This window comes from Oncorhynchus clarkii, chromosome 12, assembly GCF_045791955.1.
Source record: "Oncorhynchus clarkii lewisi isolate Uvic-CL-2024 chromosome 12, UVic_Ocla_1.0, whole genome shotgun sequence".
NCBI classification, from domain to species: Eukaryota; Metazoa; Chordata; class Actinopteri; order Salmoniformes; family Salmonidae; genus Oncorhynchus; species Oncorhynchus clarkii.
The window spans coordinates 13,176,475-13,190,421 of record NC_092158.1 but is presented as its reverse complement, the minus strand read 5'-3'; the positions used below and the strand labels follow the sequence as shown (position 1 = coordinate 13,190,421).

Here is a 13,947-nt window from a genome sequence, read left to right as displayed (position 1 = left end):
CCTCGCCTAAACAGGTGTTTTACTCCGCTAGCCAGCACCTCGCCTAAACAGGTGTTTTACTCCGCTAGCCAGCACCTCGCCTAAACAGGTGTTTTACTCCGCTAGCCAGCACCTCGCCTAAACAGGTGTTTTACTCCGCTAGCCAGCACCTCGCCTAAACAGGTGTTCTACTCCGCTAGCCAGCACCTCACCTAAACAGGTGTTTCTTTCGCCTCCAGATGCACCTGTGTAATGATCGTGCTTTTTTTATCAGCTTCATGATATGCCACACCAGTCAGGTGGATGGATTATCTTGGCAAAGGAGAAATGCTCACTAACATGGATGTAAAAAAAAAAATTTTTACAACATTTGAGAGAAATAAGCTCTTTGTGTGTATGGGGAAAATTCGGTCATCTTTTATTTCAGCTCATGAAACACGGGACCAACACTTTACCTGTTGCCTTTATATTTTTGTTCAGTATATTTGCAGCTTTCAGTTTCTATGTAAGTATGATGATCAAGTGTTCACTCATTGGTCACTTCTCCCCTATACAGCACACAATACAACTAGTTGAGTGCCAGCCCTTCGTTTCTCTCACAGGACGTCTGATTGGCTTTGTTGGCTTGCGTCAGCCAGTATAGAGGACCCACAGTATTTGTTGGACGAATCAAACTGGCTTAGCTGTGAGAGGATTATTCCAGGTAGCAGACCTGACAACCACAGGTCAACTCTGAGCTGCTGCCTCTCTTGCATGGCAGAAGTAGCCTAATCAGTACAAGTCTCAAAGCCCCTTATCCCACGTCCCTTGCCTGAAAACTAGCATGCTGTCAATGTTCCTCTGATATTATGCAGCATTATGGGGCTTCCCCTCACCTTCCCCCTATAGCTTCCTGTGTATAGTATAGTGCCCACAAATTCAAATCTTGACCTCCAAGCCATTTCCACTGTTCTTTTTCAGTCTTCCCCTCTTCTCATGGACTGGTGGGTTCAATTCATTATCAGGTAGAAGAGAACCAGCAGTAGTCTGGACGTCGTAGGGTAAGATCTGAATACTCCTGGCTGGTATGGTAGCTATACCCAGCCACCCCTCAACCTAACCATGGAACATTCTGTCAATGTTTCTCTGCCATAATGCCTTGTGATTGACCTGATTGTGGATTTGGTAGGGGGCCTTGCTAGTTGCTACCACCTCACCCCTACTGCAGCCTGTGAAGAAGGGTGTTTGAGCAGCTTCCTCGTTGTCGTGCGCTGCCTGTCATCTTTACAACATCCTGCTCATGAATTCCGTGTCCAGTGGTAGAACTCTAGTGTGAATATGTCTCGGATGCAGTGCATGAGGCTCCTTTTGACATTAGGTCGGTGACAGGGCCGAGGACGGGAGCATTTGTAAGAGTTGTAGACCCATTAGAGTAGATATAGCAAGCCATGTGACATCAAGGCAGGGCAGCCTACAGGACATAGTCTGGCTGCAGTGATAGTGGTTGACCCCAGTTTCCCCCAAAGCCCTGATAAGCCTGGAACAAGTAGGCTAACTCTCTCTGCCTGTGGGCCGATAACAGCAAAACACCATTGACAAACTAGGTTGTGTGTGTGTGTGTGTGTGTGTGTGTGTGTGTGTTCTAAACAAGTGAGGGGGGTGGTGGTTTAGAAGATTTTTCAGGGAGAACCCCATGCAGCATGTTTTTATTGTTTCACCAAAACAGAGATTGTGGAAGGACCACTGAGCTAGCCTAATTGACATGGAGACTGTGGAAGGACCACTGAGCTAGCCTGATTTACATGGAGACTGTGGAAGGACCACTGAGCTAGCCTAATTGACATGGAGACTGTGGAAGGACCACTGAGCTAGCCTAATTGACATGGAGACTGTGGAAGGACCACTGAGCTAGCCTAATTGACATGGAGACTGTGGAAGGACCACTGAGCTAGCCTAATTGACATGGAGACTGTGGAAGGACCACTGAGCTAGCCTGATTTACATGGAGACTGTGGAAGGACCACTGAGCTAGCCTAATTGACATGGAGACTGGAAGGACCACTGAGCTAGCCTAATTGACATGGAGACTGTGGAAGGACCACTGAGCTAGCCTAATTGACATGGAGACTGTGGAAGGACCACTGAGCTAGCCTAATTGACATGGAGACTGGAAGGACCACTGAGCTAGCCTAATTGACATGGAGACTGTGGAAGGACCACTGAGCTAGCCTAATTGACATGGAGACTGTGGAAGGACCACTGAGCTAGCCTGATTTACATGGAGACTGTGGAAGGAACACTGAGCTAGCCTAATTGGCATGGAGACTGTGGAAGGAACACTGAGCTAGCCTAATTGACATTGGCATGGAGACTGCGGAAGGAACACTGCGCTAGCCTAATTGACATTGGCATGGAGACTGCGGAAGGAACACTGAGCTAGCCTAATTGACATTGGCATGGAGACTGCGGAAGGAACACTGAGCTAGCCTAATTGACATTGGCATGGAGACTGCGGAAGGAACACTGAGCTAGCCTAATTGACATTGGCATGGAGACTGCGGAAGGAACACTGAGCTAGCCTAATTGACATGGAGACTGTGGAAGGAACACTGAGCTAGCCTAATTGACATGGAGACTGTGGAAGGAACACTGAGCTAGCCTAATTGACATGGAGACTGTGGAAGGAACACTGAGCTAGCCTAATTGACATGGAGACTGTGGAAGGACCACTGAGCTAGCCTAATTGACATTGGCATGGCTGTGCCCCAATGTCACCCTATTCCCAATAAGGCTCTTGTCAAAAAATAGTGCGCTATATAGGGAATAGAGTGCCATTTGGGAGACACCCTTTGATTAACTCCACCCACCTTTAGGAGTTCAAACAGCTGTAGAAATATGGATTTTAGACTAGCTCAGTTGATGACGTATGAGACTGAACAACAGCCGTGTGAAGTGGCGTCAGTTCACTTTTCAATTTTGCTTAACATAGAGGAAGGACATGTTCAGCTCTTTCTGGGCTACTGTCTACGTGACGGGAGCTGTGCATTCTGGACCTTTTTTAAAGAGAGACGCAGGAGTTCTAATAGAGGAAGTGTCAAAGTGCTGCATAAATAGTCACACTAAGGTTAAGGCAGTATATTTACATGCCAACCTACTTATGTTCATGTCTTTTTTTCCCCCCTTTTTTTTCTCCTGCCGTCATCGTCTGCAGGGACACCACAGTGCAGAAGTGAAGCACAATAACAAGCTGTGGTGTGACGCAGAGGGCCTGAAACATGTTTATGTGGACCTTGTTTAGCCTGTGTGGTTTGCACCTTTATGGTTATGAAACATAATGTCAGCAAGCATAATAGCAGTAAGCATAATGGCAGCAAGCACCCGAGTGCAATGAGTTTCATTTGATTTATTTAGCCAGGATAGTCCACTCAGTAACAATTGCCACTGTTTTCCAGGGAGTCCTGGGTTCCAATGAAAACATACAGATCATATAAAATGTGTATAGATATAAACACAGCATACCCCGTAAGTAACTACAGCTAAAAAAACACAGAACCTTCCCAGGAGCACACAGAACCTACCCCAGGAGCACACAGAACCTACCCCAGGAGCACACAGAACCTACCCCAGGAGCACACAGAACCTACCCCAGGAGCACACAGAACCCACCCCAGGAGCACACAGAACCCACCCCAGGAGCACACAGAACCCACCCCAGGAGCACACAGAACCCACCCCAGGAGCACACAGAACCCACCCCAGGAGCACACAGAACCTACCCCAGGAGCACACAGAACCTACCCCAGGAGCACACAGAACCTACCCCAGGAGCACACAGAACCCACCCCAGGAGCACACAGAACCCACCCCAGGAGCACACAGAACCCACCCCAGGAGCACACAGAACCCACCCCAGGAGCATATAGTCATCATCTTTACAGAAGAAGTCAGTGTAGCCTAGTTTCGCTGCAGCAATTAAATGATGTATCACTAGCCTTAATTTGTCAAAGTTGCATATCATGGAAATCCTTGAAGACTTTCTGAAATACAGTAGGGCAAAAAAATTACAGGCCTCATCTTTTTAAGTGGGAGAACTTGCACAATTGGTGGCTGACTAAATAATTTTTTGCCCCACTGTATATATATTTTATAGGAGTGCCAATAGCTGGGTTGGAGGCAAGGGAGCCTAGCTTCTTATGGCAACGCTAACATGAAGTTAGGTTTACAACACTACACACACTGGGCTGCAATAGCACTGCCAAATTTCCCAAGTTGCCTACCTCTCTGTGTGCTGAGATATATATTTTTTTGACCTATGATAGCAGCAGTAAATACATTTAGGTCTACTTTTTCAAACCATATGACATCAACTCATGTATAGGATGTGTACCCTTGGACTTTGTGTCAGTGCACACACAGGTAGCAAGGTAGACTGAATGTGTACTGTAGGCTTACAGCATGCTAAGGTCAAATATGAGCCGATCATTTTCTGGTTGCATAGCCTATATCATTCATACATTCGTCCTATACATGAATTGCACACAGTCTGTTGAGTTAGATCAGCATTTCAGATAAGCGTCTATATCGGTTCATTAATACTTAGTTTATTTCAGGTCATTTCATTCCGGACCATTCAAGATCCGTCACATGATTAATCTGGCCACACAACGGAACACCAATACAGGCCACACAACGGAACACCAATACAGGCCACACAACGAAACACCAATACAGGCCACACAACGGAACACCAATACAGGCCACACAACGGAACACCAATACAGGCCACACAACGGAACACCAATACAGGCTGAAGTTTTGTGGGAAAGTTTGAGAATCTAAGTTGTGTCTATAGGGCTAGGTCTTCTTAGAGAAAGACAATTGAGCTACAATATTTGATTCCAGGGGTCGTGTATCAAGCGTCTCAGAGTAGGAGTGCTGATCTAGGATGCTTCATGTAGGAGGCCCTTTTTTTAATGTCTTGGGTCACGTACTGTAAGAGGTTTGGCAGCAATGTTTGTGATATGTGTGATAATGTCTCTTATGGGCGATTCCCATGGTAATAGTGACCCTGAGACTCAGATTTTTTTTCAGATAGTGACGATTTGCTTTGTTTGTGTCATTCGGTTATCAAACTTTGCATCTGCACTGTTCTTCAAGTAAATGTGTTCTGGTAAAATGTTCTGTGAAAATTGTACAAAAGTAGTCCTTGTGCATGGAGTTGTATGGTTTGTTTAACTTTGCTATCACTGGTATTTGTTTGACATACATTTTAAAGTGAAAAATCTGAGTCTTGGTGTTTCTCAAAATGCATACTACTGTGCTCCGAGCACACACATTGGAGCACAGGAGGGTCGGAGGATGAGTCCAAATCAAAGTATGCGAAACGGAGCACGGAGGGACACTTCTCTGATGCGTAATCCTTTTGTACATGTTTTGAAGAATGCAGAGTTGCAAGCTTCAATGGAAATCAATGGCGGACATTATTTGAGCTGAAGCGAGAGAAAATTAACTCTGACTTCGGAATGAAATATTGCCCATTCACATAACATATTTTGCCTGACTACTATATTTTATCTTGATACGTTAACAAATACGTACTGTGTTAATTTTGGCAGGTTTACCTGTCTACAATACCCACTGTATTGTGACGATCGCAAGCCCATAGTAACTCAATTGGGCGAACTGGCTAGCTACTATTGTTAGCTAGCTAGATGTCCACAAGGAATTGGTAGCTAGCTAGCTACGCACAAATCATTTACATCTACCTTGTTAAACATTTAGTTTGAGGTCATTTCTGCCTGTTTAAACTATCTGGTTAGCTAGATTATTACGATTCACATATAGCTAGTTGATTATTATGAAGTAAAACATTTGCTTTGCGTATATCTTGTTTGATCTCTATTGTTGTCATTGTCCTGACTGGAAGAAGGTTCAGAAAAGGGGAAGGTGCAGTGTGAGGTAATATAGTAGGGGGAGTGCTGCTCAGTGTGAGGTGATACAGTAGGGGGAGTGCTGCTCAGTGTGAGGTAATACAGTAGGGGGAGTGCTGCTCAGTGTGAGGTAATACAGTAGGGGGAGTGCTGCTCAGTGTGAGGTGATACAGTAGGGGGAGTGCTGCTCAGTGTGAGGTAATACAGTAGGGGGAGTGCTGCTCAGTGTGAGGTAATACAGTAGGGGGAGTGCTGCTCAGTGTGAGGTAATACAGTAGGGGGAGTGCTGCTCAGTGTGAGGTGATACAGTAGGGGGAGTGCTGCTCAGTGTGAGGTAATACAGTAGGGGGAGTGCTGCTCAGTGTGAGGTAATACAGTAGGGGGAGTGCTGCTCAGTGTGAGGTAATATAGTAGGGGGAGTGCTGCTCAGTGTGAGGTGATACAGTAGGGGGAGTGCTGCTCAGTGTGAGGTAATATAGTAGGGGGAGTGCTGCTCAGTGTGAGGTGATACAGTAGGGGGAGTGCTGCTCAGTGTGAGGTAATACAGTAGGGGGAGTGCTGCTCAGTGTGAGGTAATACAGTAGGGGGAGTGCTGCTCAGCGTGAGGTAATACAGTAGGGGGAGTGCTGCTCAGCGTGAGGTGATACAGTAGGGGGAGTGCTGCTCAGTGTGAGGTGATACAGTATGGGAGTGCTGCTCAGTGTCAGGTGATACAGTAGGGGGAGTGCTGCTCAGCGTGAGGTAATACAGTAGGGGGAGTGTTTATCAAATAGAATGTTTTATATGCTCTCCACACTCTCGTCCCTGCAAGAACGTAATTAAGAGAAAGTCGTCAGAGAATGCACTCTGAGCATAAGACTGTGAAGCACGCTCGGTGTCGATCTGTTAATGTGGAATTGCCCTTGTATAACTTACTGTATTTATTTAAGTACAACATATACTGTATGTATACTCACCTTTGTTCCCATGTCATACCTGGTTACGATGGGGGTAGACATCTATCTGATATGTAAAGATAGCAATTTGCACATTTCTTTACTGTTGCAGTGACCAGTTAGAATGTTTCACATGATGGAACAAAGATTATACAAAAATAAAATGTTAAGACCCTGTGATTACACCAACAGTTATGATATCCATAATGATAATAAGCATACTTTTATAATAAGATGTTTTGATAAACAGTGATACAAAAGCAATCCAAGAGAGAGAGGAGATGAGGCAGAGTATATGATCCACCAACTATATCAGAGCGACGATGCAAGCCTACCGTTTGACATGATTATACTGTCCCTCTGGTGCTGTTACTCATGCTATTTCCCAGTACTTTTCTATCCTTCAGCTTTAGGCTGACAACAGTTTACCTATGAATCATCAGGTTTCAATCTGAGGTAAGTGGTGGTTGCTGACTCAGCAAAACTAAGCAGCATCAATCTGAGGTAGGTGGTGGACGTTGACTCAACAAAGCAGCATCCTTCTTGCTACCTGCAGATAATTGTTTGATTCACTACATAGCATCTAGAAGTCATCGAGCAAATTCCAATGAGATGCCACTACAATAAATCAATAAAGAATGCAAACAGTACACCCTAATTAGGCTACATTTTAGTTTCTGGAACATTCCCTGGACTGTTTTTATTTTGTATTTATTCAGATCTCTATCCCCGCCTGAGGCTGTTTGCTCTTGCTCATGTCGATGGTGTAGGATAGACATAAAGTGCTTCCCTGACTGGCTATTTATCACAGATTAGGCATAATTCCAAATGTCTGCTGATGCTAAATGAACTTGTCAGGCCATCCCAGCAGTACTGTCTGAGCTCTGCCAGTCGAGGGCCTGTACGAATCCCAGCTAGCCACCCTCAAATCATGCCTGTCGCTGAACAAAGACTCCAGAACAAGACCCTTAGCTCCAGACATATTTTTTTTTGTCATCCCAAGAGTAGCACTGTCAGCTTAGATATGATTACTGTACCCTCCCCTGCATTTTTTATTTATTTTACCTTTATTTAACTATGCAAGTCAGTTAAGAACAAATTCTTATTTTCAATGACGGCCTAGGAACAGTGGATTAACTGCCTGTTCAGGGGCAGAACGACAGATTTGTACCTTGTCAGCTCGGGGGTTTGAACTTGCAACCTTCCGGTTACTAGTCCAACTCTCTAACCACTAGGCTACCCTGCCCTTTAACCCATTAATTGTAGCAGAAAGACGAATGGACTCTTTCTGGTTTTGATTGGCCTTATGTGGTATAGACGCCCGCCTATACCACAGACGGACACATTTTTACTGGAATGTTGGTATGATGACTTGTTCCTCATACATGCTAGTATTTTAACCCCCCCCCCCCCCCCCCCCCCCGCTCTTTTACACTGCTGATACTCTGTTGTTATCATCTATGCATAGTCACTAATAACTCTACCTCCACTCTATACCTCAACTAACCGGTGCCCCCCGCACATTGACTCTGTACCGGTACCCCCTGTATATAGTCTACACATTGACTCTGTACCGGTACCCCCCTGTATATAGTCTCCACATTGACTCTGTACCAGTACCCCCCTGTATATAGTCTCCACATTGACTCTGTACCAGTACCCCCCCCGTATATAGTCTCCACATTGACTCTGTACCAGTACCCCCCTGTATATAGCCTCCACATTGACTCTGTACCAGTACCCCCCTGTATATAGTCTCCACATTGACTCTGTACCGGTACCCCCCTATATATAGTCTCCACATTGACTCTGTACCAGTACCCCCCTGTATATAGTCTCTACATTGACTCTGTACCGGTACCCCCCTGTATATAGTCTCCACATTGACTCTGTACCGGTACCCCCCTGTATATAGCCTCCACATTGACTCTGTACCGGTACCCCCCTGTATATAGTCTCCACATTGACTCTGTACCAGTACCCCCCTGTATATAGCCTCCACATGGACTCTGTACCAGTACCCCCCGGTATATAGCCTCCACATTGACTCTGTACCGGTACCCCCCTGTATATAGCATCCACATTGACTCTGTACCAGTACCCCCCTGTATATAGCCTCCACATTGACTCTGTACCAGTACCCCCTGTATATAGCCTCCACATTGACTCTGTACCGGTACCCCCTGTATATAGCCTCCACATTGACTCTGTACCGGTACCCCCTGTATATAGCCTCCACATTGACTCTGTACCGGTACACCCCTGTATATAGTCTCGCTATTGTTATTTTAATGCTGCTCTTTCATTACTTGTTACTTATATTTCTTATTCATATTTTTGTTACCTGCTTCGTTGGTTATGGGCTTGTGAGTAAGTATTTCACTGTAAGGTGAAATGTTGTATTCGGCGCATGTGACTAATAAAATTGGATTTGATTTAATCTAATGCTTTCAGAACACCCTGGACATGAGTCAACTTTAACCTTTAGTTTTCAGAACATCACCCGTCTCTAGCTGCTAACTCTGATTGAGGAACTAACTATTTTTCCATTGAATACTGTCAACAGTGTTCAGGCATAACACTTGCATAGACAGTGATTCACATCCCTATCAACAAGTCAGGTCCTACAAGCCCTAGTTTTGTCGCACCTTGACTACTGTTCAGTCGTGTGGTCAGGTGCCACAAAAATTGGCTCAGAATACGGCAGCACGCCTGGCCCTTGGCTGTACACTGGGAGCTAATATTAATCTCTCCTGGCTCAAAGTGGAGGATTGACTTCATCACTACTTTTATTTATGAGAGGTATTGACATGTTGAATACACAGAGCTGTCTGTTTAAACTACTGGCACACAGTTCTGACACCCATGCATACCCCACAAGAGGTCTCTTCACAGCCCCCAAGTCCAGAACAGACTATGGGAGGCACACAGTACTACATAGAGCCATGACTACATGGAACTCTATTCCGCCTGAGGGCACACAGTGTGTTGTGAAATCTGTGAGTATATTGTAATGTTTTTAAATGGTATAAACTGCCTTAATTTTGCTGGACCCCAGGAAGAGTAGCAGCAGCTAATGTAATAAATACAAATATTGACATTGCAGGGATTTTTCTGTCATTGTAATCTTTGTGGGTGAAGTCCAAACATTGAGAGAATTTCAACAATTTGTGATGGACAAACACTTTCCAGTGTTAACTTAAGACTAAAAGACAGTATGCAGAAAAAGATAATGGACCTATAAACAGTGCCTTCGGAAGTATTGAGACCCCTTGTCTTTGTCCACATTATGTTATGTTTACCTTATTCTAAAATGGATTAAATCTGGCTTTTTTTTTAAATCCCTCATCAATCTATACACAATACCCTATAATAACAAACATAAACAGGTTTTTAGAGATTTTTGGGGAAAAAATACAACAATAATAATAATAATAATAACCCGGAAATATCACATTTACGTCAGAATTCAGACCCTTAACTTTGGCAGCGATTACAGTCTCATGTCTTCTTGGGTATGATGCTACAAGCTTGGCACACCTGTATTTGGGGAGTTTCTCCCATTCTTCTCTGCAGATCCTCTCAAGCTCTGTCAGGTTGGATGGGGTGCGTCACTGCACAGCTATTTTCAGTTCTCTCCAGAGATGTTCATTGGGTTTAAGTCCGGGCTCTGGCTGGGCCACTCAAGGACATTCGGAGACTTGTCCCGAAGCCACTCCTGCGTTGTCTTGGCTGTGTGCTTAGGGTCGTTGTCCTGTTGAAAGGTGAACCTTCACCCCAGTCTGAGGTGCTGAACGCAGGTTTTCATCAAGAATCTCTCTGCACTTTGCTCCGTTCATCTTTCCCTCCTATCCTGACTAGTCTCCTAGTCCCTGCCGTTGAAAAACATCCCCACAGCATGATGCTGCCACCAGCATGCTTCACCGTAAGGATGGTGCCAGGATTCCTCCAGACGTGACGCTTGCCTTTCAGGCCAAAGAGTTCAATCTTGGTTTCATCAGACCAGAGAATCTTGTTGTAGAAACATCTCAAGGATGATCAAAGGAAACAGGACCTGAGCTCAATGTTGAGTCTCATTGCAAAGAGTCTGAATAGTTAAGGTTTTTCTGTATTTTATTTTTTAATAAATGTGCAAACATTTCTAAACCTGTTTTCGCTTTGTCATTATGGGGTATTGTTTTAGATTGAGGATTTGTTTTTATTTGATTCATTTTATAATAAGGCTTTAAAGTAACATGGAAAAAGTCAAAGGGTCTGAAGACTTTCTGAATGCAGTGTGTGTGTGTGTGTGTGTGTGTGTGTGTGTGTGTGTGTGTGTGTGTGTGTGTGTGTGTGTGTGTGTGTGTGTGTGTGTGTGTGTGTGTGTGTGTGTGTGTGTGTGTGTGTGTGTGTGTGTGTGTGTGTGTGTGTGTGTGTGTGTGTGTGTGTGTGTGTGTGTACAGTTGAAGTCGGAAGTTGACATACACTTAGGTTGGAGTCATTAAAACTCATTTTTCAACCCCTCCACAAATTTCTTGTTAACAAACTATAGTTTTTGCAAGTCGGTTAGGACATCTACTTTGAGCATGACGCAAGTAATGATAAAGCAAGTAAAAATAATGATAATTATAGACAGATTATTTCACTTATAATTCACTGTATCACAATTCCAGTGGGTCAGAAGTTTACATACACTAATTTGACTGTGCCTTTAAACAGTTTGGAAGATTCCAGAAATTGATGTCATGGCTTTAGAAGCTTCTGATAGGCTAATTGACATCATTTGAGTCAATTGGAGGTGTACCTGTGGATGTTTTTCAAGGTCTACCTTCAAACTCAGTGCCTCTTTGCTTGACATCATGGGAAAATCAAAAGAAATCAGCCAAGACCTCAGAAAATAAATTGTAGACCTCCACAAGTCTGGTTCATCCTTGGGAGCAATTTCCAATTGCCTGAAGGTACCCCGTTCATCTGTACGAACAATAGTATGCAAGTATAACACCATGGGACCACGCCGCTGTCATACCGCTCAGGAAGGAGACGCGTTCTGTCTCCTGGAGATGAACGTACTTTGGTACGGAAAGTGAAAATCAATCCCAGAACAACAGCAAAGAACCATGTGAAGATGCTGGAGGAAACAGGTACAAAATTATCTATATCCACAGTAAAACGAGTCCTATATCAACATAACCTGAAAGGCTGCTCAGCAAGGAAGAAGCCACTGCTCCAAAACCGCCATACAAAAGCCAGACTATGGTTTGCAACTGCACATGGGGACAAAGATCGTACATTTTTGAGAAATGTCCTCTGGTCTGATGAAATAGAAATAGAGCTGTTTGGCCATAATGACCATCGTTATGTTTGGAGGGAAAAGGGGAGGGCTTGCAAGCCGAACAACACCATCCCAACTGTGGGTGGCAGCATCATGTTGTGGGGGTGCTTTGCTGCAGGAGGGACTGGTGCATTTCACAAAATAGATGGCATCATGAGGCAGGGAAATTATGTGGATATATTGAAGCAACATCTCAAGACATCAGTCAGGAAGTTGAATCTTGGTCGCAAATGGGACTTCCAAATGGACAATGACCCCAAGCATACTTCCAAAGTTGTGGCAAAATGGCTTAAGGACAACAAGGTCTAGTTATTGGAGTGGCCATCACAAACCCCTGACCTCAATCCTATATAACATTTGTGGGCAGAACTGAAAAAGCATGTGCGAGCAAGGAGGCCTACAAACCTGACTCCTTTACACCAGCTCTGTCAGGAGGAATGGGCCAAAATTCACCCAACTTATTGTGGGAAGCTTGTGAAAGGCCACCCAAAACGTTTGACCCAAGTTAAACAATTTAAAGACAATGCTACCAAATACTAATTGAGTGTATGTAAACGTCTGACCCACTGGGAATGTGATGAAAGAAATAAAAGCTGAAATAAATAATTCTCTCTACTATTATTTTGACATTTCACATTCTTAAAATAAAGTGGTTATCCTACCTGACCTAAGACAGAGAATTTCTTACTAGATTAAATGTCAGGAATTGTGAAAACTGAGATTAAATGTATTTGGCTGAGGTGTACGTAAACTTCCGACTTCAACTGTTCAAACATATATCTTTGAGAACTAACAATCAGATAAGTAAAAGCTAGACAGGGAGAATTGAAAATTCCAAAAACAAAGATTTTAGCTGTATTGTTTTTATGTTTGTGCAAATTAGTTTTGAAACAGCAAAATGTCCTGTCAGATCCATCCCAGAATATGTGTACTGAAATATAAATGCAAAATGTAAAGTGTTGGTTTCATGAGCTGACATACAAGATTCCAGAAATTTTCCATAGGCACAAATAGCTTATTTCTCTCAAGTTTTGTGCAGTAATGTGTTTACATCCCTGTTAGTGAGCATTTCTCCTTTGCCAAGACAATCCATCCACCTGACGGGTGTGGCATGTCAAGAATCTGATTAAACAGCATGAGTATTTGCGCAGGTGCATCTTCTGCTGGGACAATAAAAGCACACTCTGAACTGTTTTGTCACACAACACAATGCCAAAGATGTTTTGAGGGAGCGTGCAATTGTTATGCAGACTCCAGGAATGTCCACCAGAGCTGTTGCCAGAGAGTTGAATGTTCATTTCTCCTCCGTAAGCCGCCTCCAGCGTTGGTTTAGAGAATGTGGCACTACATTCAACCTGGCGGCTTCACAACCGCAGACCATGTGTAACCACGCCAGCCCAGGACCTCTACATCTGGCTTCTTCACTTGCGGGATTGTCTGAAACCAGCCACCCCTTTTTTTGTGTGGAAAAACTCATTCTGATTGGCTTAAAAATGTCTGTACATTGTCAAGATGGGAGTTCTCTAAAATCTAGCTGCGTCGACGGGCCGGTGTGACAGTGCCATTTGCCACACCCCCTGCCAAGCCCACCACCTTAATCCCTTTTGGATCCGGAAAAAACCCTAGTTTGTAAGTTCTATTCTCAGCATTGGCCATAACGAACTGTAAACAATGCAGAGCAGTTCATGTTTATAGCTCACTAATGACACGCGTCATAATCATGACACTCAACTGACTGCTGACTCGCCCCTCTGCCCCTCCCCCACCACCTCTTTCTCTCTCTCTCTCTCCCCATACTCTTTATCCTCCCTCC

General features: G+C 44.2%; 1 protein-coding gene across 1 annotated transcript in view; it reads left to right on the top strand.

Annotated features, from left to right (window-relative positions):
* LOC139422726 (tyrosine-protein kinase JAK2-like) overlaps positions 1–13,947 on the top strand; it is a 66,613-nt gene that overhangs the window by 13,164 nt on the left and 39,502 nt on the right. The window lies entirely within an intron of this gene.